Source organism: Musca domestica, unplaced genomic scaffold (assembly GCF_030504385.1).
Source record: "Musca domestica strain aabys unplaced genomic scaffold, Musca_domestica.polishedcontigs.V.1.1 13, whole genome shotgun sequence".
NCBI classification, from domain to species: Eukaryota; Metazoa; Arthropoda; class Insecta; order Diptera; family Muscidae; genus Musca; species Musca domestica.
Window position 1 is genome coordinate 8,009,437 of NW_026712172.1, and position 17,079 is coordinate 8,026,515.

Sequence of the window (17,079 nt, forward strand, 5' to 3'; positions counted from 1 at the left end):
TTGTTAATGTTCGATAAGCATAACAAATTGTGATAATTTCAACGACAATGTAAAAAATGAAAAGAAAAGGTTCTGTTACTATGAAGAAAAAACGTATCGAATTCCTAAAAGTAGGGATTCTATTTAAGAGGTTCCATAAATGCATATTGGCTTTAATATATTTTATTAATTTTGCTCACAAAGCCGAGCAGTTACAGCATATTTGTATTTCCAAACGTTATTTATGAAAAAAAGCAAAAGAACAAATGTTCATTGTATCTATCAACCCCACAAATCTTCAATTTGTAGGGTTTGATTTAATGGGTGTAAGTCCCTTGAAGTACATATGCAAAATATATTATTTTAAAGAATTGAGTGTGATCCTCATTTACTTGAGAGCTTGATTTTCAATAATAGAGTTTGTTATGCACCAAAGTCATCATATCGAAAAGCTGAAAAAGCCATGTGACCATTGACGATATTGGTAACGATCAGCAAAAATTGCAAAGGTGTCAGTTTCGTTTTGAACAAAAAAATACCCTCTGTAACAGAGAGTAAAAGCCAGATTACACATGATGCTAGAAACACATGTAAAATGACTTTTTCCACATTTTATATTTCAACATTTTATAGCATACTTTGAGGAGCTCATAAAAAACATTGAAATTCAAAGGTAAGGCTAAACAGATAACAAATATTTAAAATATTCATGACAATTTGCTTAAGCCAGTTTCCACATCGTGTTAGAGTTTTTAAACTTAAAGGATGTCCAAATACATGCTGTACAATGTAATAAAATATACAGATATTATTCGATACAGATTATATTCGACGGACCGATCTGGCAACACCATAACTTTTGACAGAGATGTCACATCGCTTAATGACATACCGCGTTTGAAGCGTCAGTCCAAGCAGATTTTTACCATGAACCAATACACGCCACGCGAGCGCTCTGAAATAATTGAAATTTACATTCAACAGAAGAAGTCAATTGTGAAAAAAAATGTGAGAAGTGCGCCTTCTAAGAACACCATTAAGCGTTTATACGAAAAATTTTCGACTGGTAAGGCTCTTTCTAATCCGAAGAGGGCATATAAAAGTCGACCAAGGCGATCGGCCGAGAATATCGCTGCCGTACGAGCCAGTGTTGAGAGGTCCCCAAGAACATCCCAAAAACGCCGCTCTCAGCAGTTGGGCATGGCTTGGTCCACTTTACAACGGATTATTCGCATTGATTTGCATTTGTTCCCGTACAAAATTCAATTGACGAAAAGAATGTTGCCTGCGGACAAGCCTCGTCGATTGGAATGGGCCCCAAAAGGCCCAAAGGTTCGTCGAATATGGGCATGAAAACGCTGCAACCAACTTCAGACTGCTGTCATTTCTAAGCCACTCGTCCGACAGCTGTTAAAATCATTTCAGTGACAGCTTATTATATTCTTTACAAGCGTATAAAAGCATTCTGGAGAGAATTTTCCAGAAAAAGAGTTATTCGTGATGGAACTCAAGCGTGATAGTGTGATTTCTTTATATTTAGCTGGAAAACCACAAGTGGCCATTATTAGAGCACTCAAGCGTTTAAGTCTGAAGCCGGACATCAAGAAAGTGGACGGAATAAACCAGCAACATCAGCAGAAATGGTTCGAAAAGTAAAGAAGCGAAGCGACAACATATCGCAATATTCCATTCGGCAAATATTGAAAAAATAAGCTCGGGGTAAAGCCATTGAAATTCCAAAAAGTACAAGAACTTATACCGCAACAGAAAGAAAATAGACTCAACAGAGCTAAAGAGTTGCTTCGCTTGGCCGAAAGTGGTGAACTGCCAAATAATAAACCTTAAAAATAAACCGTGGCATCAGAATAAATGCCGAATATTCTCTCGGAAACATCCTGGAGGGTGTATTAAAACCTTGGCCACGCAAACAGTTCGTCCGCAGACATTGGGCATTCCAAGAGGACTCAGCACCATCGCACTCAGCACGCGCCACCCAAATATGATTACAAAATGAGGTTTCACTCTTAATTTCCAGCGCACAATGGCCACCAATATATACGGATACCAATCAGTTGGACAATTGTGTCTGGAGTATTTTGGAAAGAAAGTTTGGCACTCAAAACCACCAACGTGTCGATCAGCTCAAGCAAGTGCTTCGCCCGGGAATGGGCCAAAATTCCGAAGAGCAACATTCGGGCAGCGTGTTACGGTTTCATTGGCCGTTTGAAAGGCATAATTCGTGCCAAAGTTGACCAATTCGAACAAATCTAAACTTATTCTGAAATTTAATGCTATCTCCAACATTTTTTGCCTTCATTCAATAAAATTTGAAAAAAGGAAAAATTATGGCGTTTTATTTTGTTTCAGTTTTTTTTTATCTCACCCTGTATACTGTACTATGTGCTATATAATATACAGATATTATATTTATTTATAAAGCGTTTCCTTGCCGACTACAAATTGTGTGAAGCTCCTTAAAGCATGTGATAAAAATGTTTAACATATATGTGAAAAAAGTAACTTTACATACGATTTTAACATTATGTGTATGCTTTTTAAACAATATTTTGCCGAAATCATGTATATCTGTTATCCCTTGGAAATTTTTCTCCTTTAGAACGCATTGGGCAATGCAAACATAATTTTTATAAGTAGTACATAATATTTTACTCTTACGGGGAAAGGAGGAAATTTCCCACTTTTTTGAACATTTCGTATTAAGACTCCTTGACTCCTTTGAATCTCTGAAAAGGGGTCAGTTAGGCCCTACTTTTAAAATTTGCTTAAAAACATTATTTGTCATAAAATTCTACCATAGGTTTCAGAAGACATCAATAGTCAAAATCTGACTGACTTAAAGATGTCAGCTGAAAATGTGCACCCTCGGTTGGCCACCAGAACTCAAGCGCCGGCCTTGGTGATGGTGTGGGCCGCCATAACAGCCCATGGTCGATCTCCGCTCGTATTAATCGACCGTGGCATCAGAATAAATGCCGAATAGGATTGCGAAAATATTCTCGATGGTGTATTAAAGCCTTGGTCACGCAAACATTTTGGCCGCAGACATTGGACATTCCAACAGGACTCAGCACGCGCCTCCCAAATATTGTTACAAAATGAGGTTCCTCGCTTCATTTCCAGCGCACAATGGCCACAAAAATCTCCGGATACCAACCCGTTGGGCTATTGTGTCTGGAGAATTTTGGAAAGCAAGGTTGGCACTAAAAAATACCAAAGTGTAGATCACCTCCAGCAAGCGCTTCGCCCGGAATGGGCCAAAATACCGTAGAGCAATATGGTTTCAAAATGAGGTTCCTCGCTTCATTTCCAGCGCACAATGGCCACCAAAATCTCCGTATACAATCCGTTGGGCTATTGTGTCTGGAGAATTTTGGAAAGCAAAGTTGACACTAAAAAATACGAAAGTATCAATCACCTCATGCGTGCGCTTCGCCGGGAATGGGTCAAAATGCCGTAGAGCAGGGATGCTCAAAACAAAAAATGAATGTGTATTGGTGCGAGAGAGTGAACGTCCACTCAAAGAAATTTCATGAGTTGTTGGCGGCAACTAATGCATAATGATATTATTATTATTACAGTGTACTACCATATTATAGGGGGAAATGTTTTGTTTTGTATAAATACAAATATATAAATTTTATTTTAATTCAACTAAAAATATAAATAAAAAAATTAAATGTAAAAAAAAAAAAAAACAATTCACTGATTAATTTAAAAATAATCGATACAAAAGTAGTTAAATAAAAAATGGAGATTTAAGGCTTTTGAAACAGGGAACACTTAATAAAAAGATTAATATTTACATTAAAAAAATTCTTAAAATGACGTCATATTTTTTATTTTGCCACATAAAATGCATTGAATATTATCGAAAGCATTTTTAACCATAAAATATGATTGTAGCATTCTGGCATGTAGTTAAGCTGAAATAAAATAATGCAAATTAAACTATTGTTTCGCTAAGTGCATCAACGGTAGCAATGCGTGCAGCCACACACGTCTTCATTCGTCGGTGTCTCATCGACGACTGATTCTTATTCTCATTGCGAGTTCGTGTTGGTTTGTTTATACTTTTTCGTCCGAGGCTGATCATAGCTGCCGTAGAGCAACATTCGGGCAGCGTGTGAAGGTTTCATTGGCCGTTTGAGGGCCATAATTCGAGCCAAAAGTGACCAATTCGAACAAATCTAAACTTATTCTAAAATTTGATGCTATTTCCGACATCAATAAAATTAAAAAAAAATAAAAATTATGGCGTTTGACTTTGTTGCATTTTTTATCACACCCTATATTATATATAGTTTTGTACAGTATATACTATTGGAAGAACAATATATATAAAATGGGAAAAATTGACTTTATTTACAACTCGAACCAGATATGTAGACAGGCCTGCCTTTGGGATTTTATTTTTTTAAATGCAGCCTACTTTTAGGGAGTTATTCATTTCAAATGACCTAAGATTGTTGTCTTCTTTACCCCTCTAACGGATACAAATATTTATATTCCCATACTTACATTTCTATTTGCTGAAGATATTTTGTTCCATGTACCAGTAAACGTAGACCCTGAAGTCTCTCGGAAATGTATTTTATACTAAATTTCAAATATAACCGAATGTTAGCAGACAAAAGAAAATGGGTAGCGGGGAAAATTTTATTTAAACCGTTTATTTAATTATTTTTTTTTTTACTCAACAAAATTTGACTAGAAAAACACGACGTTGAACACAATTTATGCACACATAGACGAAGATATTTTTCGAAGAGAATTGTATTAATTTAACAAAGTTTAGATTGTTTTAAATAATTTGGCCTTTTGTATTCTTAACAATTATCTTGAATAAATTGTTACGAATGTTGTTTTAATAATTTTTTTTACGTTAGAAAATAGTATTGCAAACTGCCCGATAAAATCTTTTTTCCTCCTTGTTTTACTTTTGGTTGGTGGTGTTCTTTGTTTTTTGGCTGTTGTTCTGTTTCAGTTTTGCCAAATACAACTCGGATTTGAGTAGTGTTTATTTTTATTTTATTTTTTCTTTGATTTGTTTGGAAGCCGGTATTGGTTTGTCTTGGTTGTTGTTGTTGTCAAAAATCAATTTTTAACGAAACTTAAGTCAAAATTGTGAACCGAGTTTTGAATGGACTAGAGGTTGAAACTGAAAACCTACTTAAGGTGTTTTTTTTTTTTGTTGTTGGTGATGATGTTGTTTTTGCTTTTTGTTTTTATATTTTCTTAGGTTTCCTTGGATTTGTTGGGTATTTTCCTAGCTAGTTTTCCCTTTTTGGTTGGTTTCAACACAAAATTATTGCATTTATAGAGTGCAGAGGAGTCCGAAAACAATAAACTAAAGATTATTAAAACTGAATGTTCTCGAAAAATGAACGAACGAAAGCAACAAACGAACACGTACGACTGAGGACGACGATCCTTATGGTTTGTCGATTGATAACAGTATGTGCCCAGCTGCCCGATGTCCTGGCACGTTAACTCCCGTTCGCTGTGCAATCGAATTGGAAACATTGGAATATCCTGTGTGGAGAGCACGAGGAGAGAACAACAACCCCAACAAGACATATAGCTGAACTCTTTTAGCTAACGCTTTTGTGGCTGTTGAAACAATGCCGGCATTCACACCCTTTTGGGAAAAATCAGCCGCAAAGAGAGCCATCACAATTAAGAGAGTTTCTAGCTGAGGGGTGTTTATTATTAAGAGAAAATAATTACCACGAAAAGAAGGAAGTATCCCCAAAATGGTTTGGAAAAACTTTTTTAGGTTTCTTTTTATATCCTGGTTTTTAGTTTCCAGTTTTTCACCCCATACTCAAACCACGCTTGGTTTGTTTTTTCTCTCACCTGTATCCTTTAATGTCTGTTGTCATGTAAACGCGTGCCTGGTGCCCGCTGTTATGGTTGCTGTCGTCGTCGCCATCATCATCATCATCGACGTCGTTAACTAAATTTCTGCCGGCAGAAGGGCTAAAAACTGTTCCAAAATAACAAAAAAGTAACTACAACAACAATCCTTCCAGGCATTGTTGTTGCGTGTATTTTCTTTTTGGTTTGCTACGTTTCACTTCTTCTAAATCCCTTGCCATGCACGCACGCACACACACACACACACCCATCACATCACATCCTGGTGCGTGCATTACGTCCCTGCAGTTCAGTGCTTATGTGCTGGACCTTAGCCTCTGTCACCACCACTACCACCCTTCCATATATTTATAACAAAAAGTCAAACACGATTGCCATGTTGTTTTTGTTGTTACTGCAATTTAGTATTTCTTAGCGAGCTGAGGTTTTCCTTCATCCCAACTGGGGTAGGACATAATTCACTGCAATTTAAGCAAAAAGAAAGGAACACAATGCAAAGCTCTTGGGGACACAAGTGTGTGTGTATGTGTGTGCATATGTGTTTGAGTGTGCCAGTGTTTGTTACCGGGAAAAAACGGTCGACTACATTTAACAGTGCCCGGATAAAAAGAGATAAAGAAAAGCTACCAACACAGTGGGATATTGGGAAAGTATTTACTGAAACGCTTAATATTTTTTGAAAAGTTATGCTTCCTAGGACACTGACTTATGCTCGGAGTACCCTCCACTCACTATACAACCATGAATTTAGTGCAATTTTTCATATACAAACAGTCGGAAGAAGTTTGTGATCAAATTGTGGAAGAATGCCAAGATTATTTTTTTCAAAGTTTCATGATTTATGTTTGGTCGGAATTGGATGGTATTAATCTGCACAAAGTTTATTTTCAACAAGATGGCTCTTCGATCCACATAAGCAATGATCTTCGATCCATGAAGCAATTATTCTTTTAGGAGAAACATTTCCTAAAAATGACATTATTAGGAAAGGTGATCAAAATTGTCCATCGACATCTTTTGATTTAACACATAGCGATTTCTTCACTTGGAGCGTCGCTGACTATATTTCACCACGACTATATTTCACCACGATTAAGCTTCTACCCACCTCACATACACATACCTGATAGAGACGCCTGGGCCCATAACAACCCACCTTTCCGCGGCATAGCTGTTTATACCGACGGTTCAAAGATGGAGTGTTGTACGGGAGCTGCTGTCTTCTGTGATACCCTTAATGTTCGTGAATCCTACAAGCTTGGAAACAACTGTAGCGCATTTCAGGCGGAAATCGTTGCGGTCAAATAGGCCATAGACCTGCTGGTCACGAGGAGCATAAAGGTCAGCGGTCCGGTGACTATATATGTCCTTTACTATCAAGTCTAGGGCTGTTTTGAACTGCAGGGAAGCCTTGGAAAACTCTGGGTTGCCCATCAAGCTCTGTTGGGTTCCTGGATATTATAACATCCCAGGTAACGACACTGCAGACGAATTGGCCAGACTGGGATCCGAATCAACTACAATTGAAGTAGACAACTCGGTTAAACCACCACCATGCCATTTCCTACAGGTTATTCACAGACATTACTCTGAGAGAATCCAACAAAATGGCTGGACGAAATGGGATGCACCATCCCCAAAAGAATCTGGCCCACACTCTCAGGGAAGAGAACAAGGTCGCTGATGTCATTGTCAAAATCTGATTTAAAACTTGTGGTGCGTATCATCATAGGTCACTGTAAGGTGAGGGCTATGACCTCGAAATGGGACAGCGACGACATTGACTACTGTATGATCTGTCAAGATGAAGAAGAAATCGAGACAGTCGAACACTTGCTCTGCCACTGCCCAGCACTCATTAATGTGAGACACAGGCTATTGGGAGAACTAGTGTCACATGACCTGTTTTCTTTTTCTAACACTGACCCTATAGTAATCCTTCAATTAGCCAGATGATTCAAGTGGCTAAAGACGACACGGCAAACTCCTCAGCCGTAGATCACATTCTACAACTTTATCTTTTATCTTCACCTCTTCTACCAATTACTTTTTCCTCATTTCTTAACATTCTTTTAGGATAAACACAATGGACCTATAGGTCTCCGAGTGGAGCGGTTGCCATATGGTAACCGCACGTCATTTAACCTAACCTAACCTGGAGCGTCGCTGGCCCCAAGACCTCAGAAATGAAATTCGTTTAGATCTCGAAGACATCGGACTGTTTTTTTGCTATTTGGTTATGCAGTATTAATTTCCATTACTCTGTGCAACACAAATCATAATTACCGGAGAAAACAACGGGTAGATTATGAAAGTTGATCTAAATATGTAAACGTATCAGATCAAAATATTATACAAAATTGTTTGTCATACAATTTAGCTGTAGGCCAGAGAGTACACCAAAACTCTAAAGCATACATCAAAGCCGGAAATAGCTTAAAATAAACCAGTAAAGGAAGGTCAAGAGTTGGGCGGTGCCGACTATATGAAACCCTACACTACAATGCATAATATGCAAGTAAACGTTTACCGTGGGAATTTTTGTGAAGTTTACCATGCCAACTATGATTATTTTTGAATGCGTATCATGGCAATAGAGAAGATATGATCTGAAATCGAGGGGAAATAAAAACGGCAGTTATATCCACTACTTTCACTAAATTTGACGAATCTCCCCTAACAAATACCATTGATACATGTCGAACATATTTTGGAAGGGTTAAATTAAAACATATATATCGGAGCTAAGACTATATCTGAACCAATTTTCACCACATTTGTCGTATTATTTCCCGGTCAAATTCCTATCAATATGCCAAAATCTATCCTATTTATGATTTTACATGTTTGGTGCAAGATAAACGTAAAATCGGATAGAGATATATATGGGAGCTATATCCAAATCTGAGCCGATGTCGACAAACATCCGTAGAGGTATTTTTAATCAACGTTTCATATCTGATACCAGATATCATTGTTGTGGAGTACATATTACGATTGGAAGGGAGATATATACCAAATCGGATGAAACATATATATGGGAGCTACCGCTAGGTTTAAATAGATTTTCACAATATTTGATATACCTGTTTCTAGGCTGAATTGGGGTTTTGAAGAAAAATATCAATTTACCCCTTTAATAGCCCAACTGAAAGCTTGCCGGATTTTTGCCAGAAATATTGGCGAAAACATTATGTACCTAAAATGGGCTATATATAGGCCCACGTTTTGGTATAGGCCTGTACCGGCAGATTTAAGGTTTTTTGAGTGTTTCACACTTTCAAACCGAATTTGCTGTATGTTCGGACTATGAGTTCCCAGTATGCAGAGAACTGTGGATTATGGCCTTCAAGCCGCCAATAATGTTGCTCTGCGGTATTTTGGTCCATTCCCGGCGATCGACACTTTGGTATTTTTTAGTGCCAACCTTGCTTTCCACAATACTCCAGACACAATTGGCCAACGGATTGGTATCCGGAGATTTTGGCGGCCATTGTGCGCTGGAAATGAAGCGAGGAACCTCATTTTGTAAACATTCTTGTCCAAGGCTTTAATACACTGTCCAATAATATTCGGCACTTATTCTGATGCCACGGTCAATTAATAAGAGCAGAGAGCGACCATCGGCTGTTATGGCGGCCCACACCGTCACCATGGCCGGCGCTTTCAGCTGACCTCTTTGACAACTAAACACGATCATTTTGTTTGTTTGTTTACAAACTGCTCGGAGAAAACCAAATTCGGCAGTTCAACCCTTTCGGCCAAGTAAAGCAACTCTTTAGCTCTTTTGAGTCTATTTTCTTTCTGTTGCGCTGTAAGTTCTTGCACTCTTTTAGATTTCAATGGAATTACCCTGAGCTCATTTTTCAATAATTGCCGAACGGAATATTGCCATATATTCAGCTCACGAGCCATTTTTCGGCCATTGCATGCGGGTTTTGATCAAGTCACTTCTTTACTTTTCGAACCATTTCTTCTCATGTTGCTGTTTTTTTTTTGTCCACTTCTTTGACGTCGGACTACGCTGCTGGTATCACGGTAGCGTAGCGATGGTACGAGACACAAAAGATTTAGCCACATTTAAATACTGGAGTGCTTTAACAATAGCCACTTGTGGTTTTCCAGCCAAATATAAAAAAAAATCACACTATCACGCTTGAATTCCATCACGAATATTTTTTTTTTTTTGGGGAAATTCTCACCAAAATGCTGTTGTACGCTTGTAAACAATATAATGAGCTGGAGTAATTTTTAATGGAGTAATTTTTAATGGAGTAATTTTTAATGGTTGCTGTTTTTTCATCTCACCCTGTATATGGGAGCTATCGCTGGGTTTGAACAGATCAATTTAACACTTTTATAGCTCAACTGATAGCTCGCGAGATTTTTGCAAGAAATATTGGCGAACACATTATGTACCCAAAATGGTATAGTCCTCATATAATTTTGCCGGTAAATTTAAGGCTTTTTTTGAGTGTTTTAGTCACACTTTCAAACTGAATTTGCTGTATTCCGTATTTTGACGATTTTTGCTATATCTTTCATAAAAATTATTACAAATTCGAAATTTGGAATTACCAGTGGTCACTGCTTCCTATGACAGAAAATTTCCCATATAAATTCACGTCTTCGGTAGTCCCCATATAATAGTAGTACCCTCATATAATTGTAGCATTGTATTCGGTATTTGGACGATTTTAGCCACATTTTCCAACATAATTATCACAAAGTATTTCGAATTCGTAATAGCCACATTTAACCGTAATAGTCATATTTCAATGGAATTGATCGAAATTGTTTCGAAGTTCATAATGCGTTTGTGATGTTTTTTTGCACTAATATATTTCTCTAATTCTAAATATATAGCTTTTCCATCTTAGAAACCATATTTAACATTCGAATACCAAGTGTGTACAAAACAGATGTCCATTTAAAACATAACAAAATTATCCCAAATTTGCAAGGAATATTTTTTTACCTTTCTCATATGTAGTAATATTTTTTCCAATACTTCGTTGAACTTTTATCATCGAAACATCGAAAAATGTAACGATTATTGATTTTCATTTTGTTGCACGCATTTCAACAATGCATGCCAGTCATAAATTCCTGTTAATGACTTTCCTGATGACATTACTGCAAGGGCTACAACAACAACAACACGTAATAGCTATTCGCACAAAATCCCTTGTTAGTCTAACTTTCCAATTTTAGGGGTTGCGACCAGTTCCGAAAAGGGAATTAACTGCGATATTTTGCCAAATACCAAATTAGCATATCCTTGCTAAGCAGTTTCAATTAGTCAGTAGGACCATTATGATTTTCTGTCAGTTATTAATCTCGGATTCAACAAGATTTGAATATTAATTTTCGCTTTTTTAGAAATCATTTTGAAATATTTGAACAAAATGTTTATTGGTCCTTGTTGTGTGTGTTGTTGTTCCTTAGGTGTCATGTCATTGTAATTGAATGCGGGATCATATTTCATTTGGTATCCTTGTTGAACATTTGGAATCCTTGCAAAAAAAAAAATAATTCGCCCTCTTCTGGTTGTGCAGCATCACAGCGAAGGCTCTCGTTTGCGTTTTCAAATGTTGTTTTTTATTCGGGCGTGTCAAATGTGATTTTTATTCTAGAGTGCATTTCAAATGAAAAATCGGCGGGCATTTGTAAAGGACCGTTTAAAAATACACAGAAGTGAAAATTGGAAATCTTTGTAAAATTTTCAATACACCAACTTTTTGCCATAGGGAAAGGGAGGGTTAAGAGGGCTTGGCCTCTGTGGTGAGCAGAATTCCCTACCTAATGAAGGGATGGGGAAATGTCATGACTTTGCTTGATACATTTTTTTACTCCTCTCTATTTTCCATCCAGGCCTCAACCGACACCAACTGAGAGCGGGCGATAGAGAGAGGACAATACCAATAATAATTGCATTTGGCCATTAGTTCAGACTTCAAAGCAAGACGCACACACACACAAACAGACATACGACACCCTGTGAAATATTGTGCGTACTAATCAGCTTTTGTTCAATGTTCAAAGACAAAGCATTTAAAAATAAAATTTCCTGCTTAATTGTATTATGTTGCGAAAATAAAAAGGATGTTTCATTTTCCATCTTCAAATTTGCCAAAAAAAAAGAATATCTCATTTGGAAATCAAAGGAATCGACAATTAGCGAAAAGAGCCGTCCTAAAATGCTGACACCATCTTTGTTTTACAAACGGAAAAAAAAAGGCAAAGATACTGTCGTAAATAATGCAATGTTCGTAGATTTTTGTAAATGTGTAATGTTGTTATGTTACATTATGAATGGAAGAATATGGAATATAAGTTTTCCTCGTTTAGAGAAACCAGATTAAAATCGCTGAAAATGCCGAAGCCTGGAAATTCGGCACATAGATTTTTTTTTGGAATGAGAATCACAGGGAGAACAAAATTTCAATTTAGTCGTCAGTGAACTTAATTGTCTTTTAGTGGGGCTCTGGATTTATTGTGAAAAATATGGTAATATGGATTGCTCGGGGGATAGAAGAGAACAGAATTCTTTACAGAAGAGTCAGGCATTAAAATCTTTCTCCAAAATTTTGTGGAGGTACGATAAATAGTAGAGCGATATTGTCCATTTTTGCACTATTTCATAATATTACAAGTTTAGACCATTGCGAATATTCTCTTCGTGCACACCAGCCAGACAGACGGGCGGACGGACACAAGCAAATCGACTCCAAATCCCTTGAGTTAAAGAGCCATGGATTATAAAAGTGTTATTTCGATGATGTACGATTTGGCCGTATCAAATGCCTTTCTGTAGCCGTGCGGTTTAAGGTATAACAAGTAAAAAAGCTGTAATAATATTAATACCCTCCACCATTTGGTACAAATTTTGCAATTTCCAAAAAAATAAATAAATAAATAAAATCCGTTTCAAATTCTGTTAAAATCTTAAAAATACCGACGTAGACCTGCATAGGCAACTTTTGTCATAAGTTATTACAATATTTAAATGCGAAACTTGAAGAAAAATCTGTATATAATGTAGCTAAAATCATCAAAATACCGAATATAGGGGGTACTGCTATATGGAGGCTATACGTAGGCGTGGACAATTTTCTGGTATGGGCTGAAGTATCCATTACGAACTTCACATGCGAAATTTGAAACAATCCCGGTAAATAATGTCGCTAAAATCATCAAAATACCGAATATCGGGGGGTACCGTTATATGGGGGCTTTACGAAGACGTGGACCTACATGGCCCATTTTCTGTTTTATGCTGCAGTGTCTATTGCGAACTTCAAATACCATTCAAATTTTGAACGATTCCGTTAAATAATGTAGCTAAAATCATCAAAATACCTATTATCGGGGGGTACCGTTATATCGGGGCTATATGAAGTCGTGGACCTACATGGCTCATTTTTTGACTTAGGGTGTAGTATCCATTACGAACTTCAAATACCAGATTTGAAAGTATTCCGGCAAATAATCTCGTTAAAGTCATCAAAATACCGAATATCGGGGGGTACCGTTATATGGGGGCTATACGAAGATGTAGACCTGTACAGATAATTTTCTGTCTTAGGCTGTAGTATCCATTACGAACTTCAAATGCCAAATTGGAAACAATTCCGGTGAATAATGTCGCTAAAATCATCAAAATACCGAATATCGGGAGGTACCGTTATATGGGGGCTATATGATAACTTGGACCTACATGGCCCATTTACGAACTTAACCTGCCTACTGGCAAAATATACATGTGTGCAAAATGTTAGCCTTCTATCTCAATTTGTTCGAAAGATAGCGTGATTTCAACAGACAGACAGACGGACAGACATACGGACATGGCTAAATCTTCTTAGAATTTTATGCTGATCAAGAATATATATACTTTGTTGGGTCTGACATGTGTATTACGAGGAGCTACAAACGGAATGACAAATTGAATATACCCTCCATAGTATGGTGGAGGGTATAAAAATTGCATTGTGTTTGTCATTGATGTTCTCTGGAATGCACGATTTAGTTTCTTCAAACTTTATACAAAAGCTGATGTTATAACCAAGGCTTATAAGTGTAAACTGTCAAATGGTTAGCCCCAGGCTCAACAGTTAAACCTAGAATCTTCAAATTTGTTTGTCCGTGTGTAGATGAGTCCGATTATTTTTGGAAATTCCATCTATTAGTGCATAAAAGTACGAAGCATTTGGTATCATGTAAACGGATTGGAAGTAAGATTGATATAAAGAGGTGGACATACAGGGTAAGATAAAAAAAACTGCAACGAAGTCAAACGCCATAATTTTTCAATTTTTTTTTTAATTTTATTGAATAAAAGGAAAACTTGTCGGAAATAGCATCAAATTTTAGGATAAGTTTAGATTTGTTCCAATTGTAGCCTTCAAACGGCCAATGAAACCGTCACACGCTGCCCGAATGTTGCTCTGCGGTATTTTGGCTCATTCCCGGCAAAGCGCTTGCTTGAGGTGTTCGACACTTTGGTATTTGTTAGTGCCAACCAGAGATCCGGAGATTTTCATGGCCATTGTGAGCTAGAAATGAAACGAGGAACCTCATTTTGTAACCATTCTTGTGTGGCTCGTGCTGATTGCGATGGAGCTGAGTCCTGTTGGAATGTCCAAGTTCTGTGGCCAAAATGTTTGCGTGCCCAAGGATATAATATTTTCGCGATAATATTCGGCATTTATTCTGATGCCACGGTCGATTAATACGAGCGGAGAGCAACCATAGGCTGTTATGGCGGCCCACACCATCACCATGGCCGGCACTTGAGTTCTTGTGGCCAACCGAAGGTTCACATCTTTTTGGCAAGTAAACACGATCATTTTGTTTGTTTACAAACTGCTGGACAACGAATGTTTTCTCATCGGAGAAAACTAAATCCGACAGTTCACCACTTTCGGCCAAGCGAAGCAAATCTTTAGCTCTTTTGAGTCTATTTTATTTATGTTGTTGCACTTCAACCCGAGCTCAATGGCTTTACCCCAAGCTCATTTTCAATATTTTCCGACGCGGGCTTCGATCCAATCGCTTCTTTACTTTTCGAACCAATTCTGCTGATGTTGCTGTTTTCTTCCGTTCACTTCCTTGACGTCGGGCTACGCTACCAGTATCACGGTAACGAGCGATGATACGAGACACAAAAGATTTATTCACATTTAAATGCTGGAGTGTTCTAACGATAGCCACTTGTGGTTTTCCAGCCAAATATAGAGAAGTCACACTTGAACTCCATCACGAATAATTTCATTTCTGGAAAATTCTCACCAAAAAGGTTTTCTACGCTTTTAAACAATATAAGGAATAATTTTAACAACTGTCGGACGAGTGGCTTAGAAATGACAGCAGTAGGAAGTTGGTTGCTTGGACCTGCACAGAGAATTTTCTGTAATATGATGTAATATCCATTACGAACTTCAAATACCAAATTTGAAACAATTCCGGTGAATAATGTCGCCAAATTCATCAAAATGCCGAATATCGGGAGGTGCCGTTATATTGGGGCTATCGAAGGCTGGAACGCGCACGGACAATTTTTTGGCACAGGCTGTAGTATCCATCGCGAATTTCAAATACCAAATTTGAAAAAATTCCGATGAATAATGTCGCTAAAATTTTCGTAGTACCGAATATCGGGTGGTAGCGTTATATTGGGCCTATACGAAGATGTGGACCTGCACAGACAATTTTTTGCCATAGGCTGTTATATCCATTACGACCTTCAAATACCAAATTTGAAACAATTCCTATGAATTATGTCGCTAAAATCATCGAAATGCGGAATATCAGGAGGTGCCGTTATATGAGGGCTATACGAAGGCTGGAACGCGCACGGACAATTTTTTGGCACAGGCTGTAGTATCCATTATGAAATTCAAATACCAAATTAAAAAAAAAATTCCGATGAATAAAGACGCTAAAATCTTCGTAGTACCGAATATCGGGTGGTACCGTTATATTGGGCCTATACGAAGACGTGGACCTGCGCAAACAATTTTCTGTCATAGACTCTAGTATCCAAATTTGAAACAAATCCGGTGAATAATGTGGCTAAAATCATCAAAATACCGAATGTCGGGAGGTACCGTTATATGGCGGATATACGAAGGCGTGGACCTCCGCGGACTATTTTCTGTCATAGGTTGTAATATCCATTACAAATTTCAAATATCAAATTTGAAACAATTCCGGAGAACAATGTCGCTAAAATCACCAAAATTCCGAAAGTAGGGAGGTTGTTTGGGGGCTATACCAAAACGTGGACCTACATGGCCAATTTTCAATACCAAAAGTCCTGCAGGCATAACTTACATTTGAGTAAAATTTTATTGATCTGTATGGAGTGATCTAAGCTAGCAGACGGATATACGAACAGACTGATAGACGGACAGACGAATAGACGGACAAATGGATAAATCGACATAGAATATTATGCTGATCAAGAATATATACACTTTGTGGGCTCTAAAATGTATATTTCGAGGTGTTACAAACGGAATGACAAACTTAATATACCCTCCATACTATGGTGGAGGGTATAAAAACTAAGATTGAAGTGCAGTGAAAGAAAGCACAAATTCAATTTTTCCAAAAAAAAAAAAAAAAAAAAAAAAACATGTTTGAATAAGTAAGTAGTGTTATAGGTGGCAGTGCTGAAAAACTTAATAAATCAATTATATTGTTATATATGAAAATCTTATTTAAAATTTGAGTTTGAATTTTATATGAATTTTATATAAATTTCCAAAATTCTAAATCTAAAAACATAACAACCCGAGTCAAATTTTAATTACTGATAAAGTCTAATGTTTTAGGTTGTAATAATATTTCAACATATGTGCCATATCATTGTATATGTACCTGTAATACTAGCTGTCGTGTCTAGTTTCAAGCGACATTCATCACCGGATTCAAGTCAATACAAACATTGTCAGGACAATTGAAAAGTTTTCATGCTTTTAAAATTGAATGAAAAAAATGTCCACATCTCACAACAAATATGGTGTGATGTTGAGGCCCTTTGGCATTTTACTGGGGTTAAAATCCATTTGGATTGACAAGAGGAGGGTGGAGCCACAAACCACTGCTTATGCTTTAGACAGACCACTGAAGCGGGTAAATGTATGTGCCCTCATACAGATTTATTACCGCAAGTCCTTAATAATGTCCTTTCAA

At 37.3% G+C, this 17,079-nt stretch overlaps 1 protein-coding gene across 4 annotated transcripts in view; it reads right to left on the minus strand.

Annotated features, from left to right (window-relative positions):
• Nucleotides 1-17,079, minus strand: part of LOC101900427 (ELAV-like protein 3) — a 139,043-nt gene that overhangs the window by 30,478 nt on the left and 91,486 nt on the right. The window contains exon 1 of one of the 4 annotated variants that reach the window (XM_059118600.1): nt 4,519-5,682. The exons of the other annotated variants lie outside the window; for them this stretch is intronic. The gene's annotated coding sequence lies outside the window, so the exon portion shown is untranslated. Of the gene's footprint in view, nt 1-4,518; nt 5,683-17,079 lie in introns of those variants that run through there. 4 annotated transcript variants of the gene reach the window in all.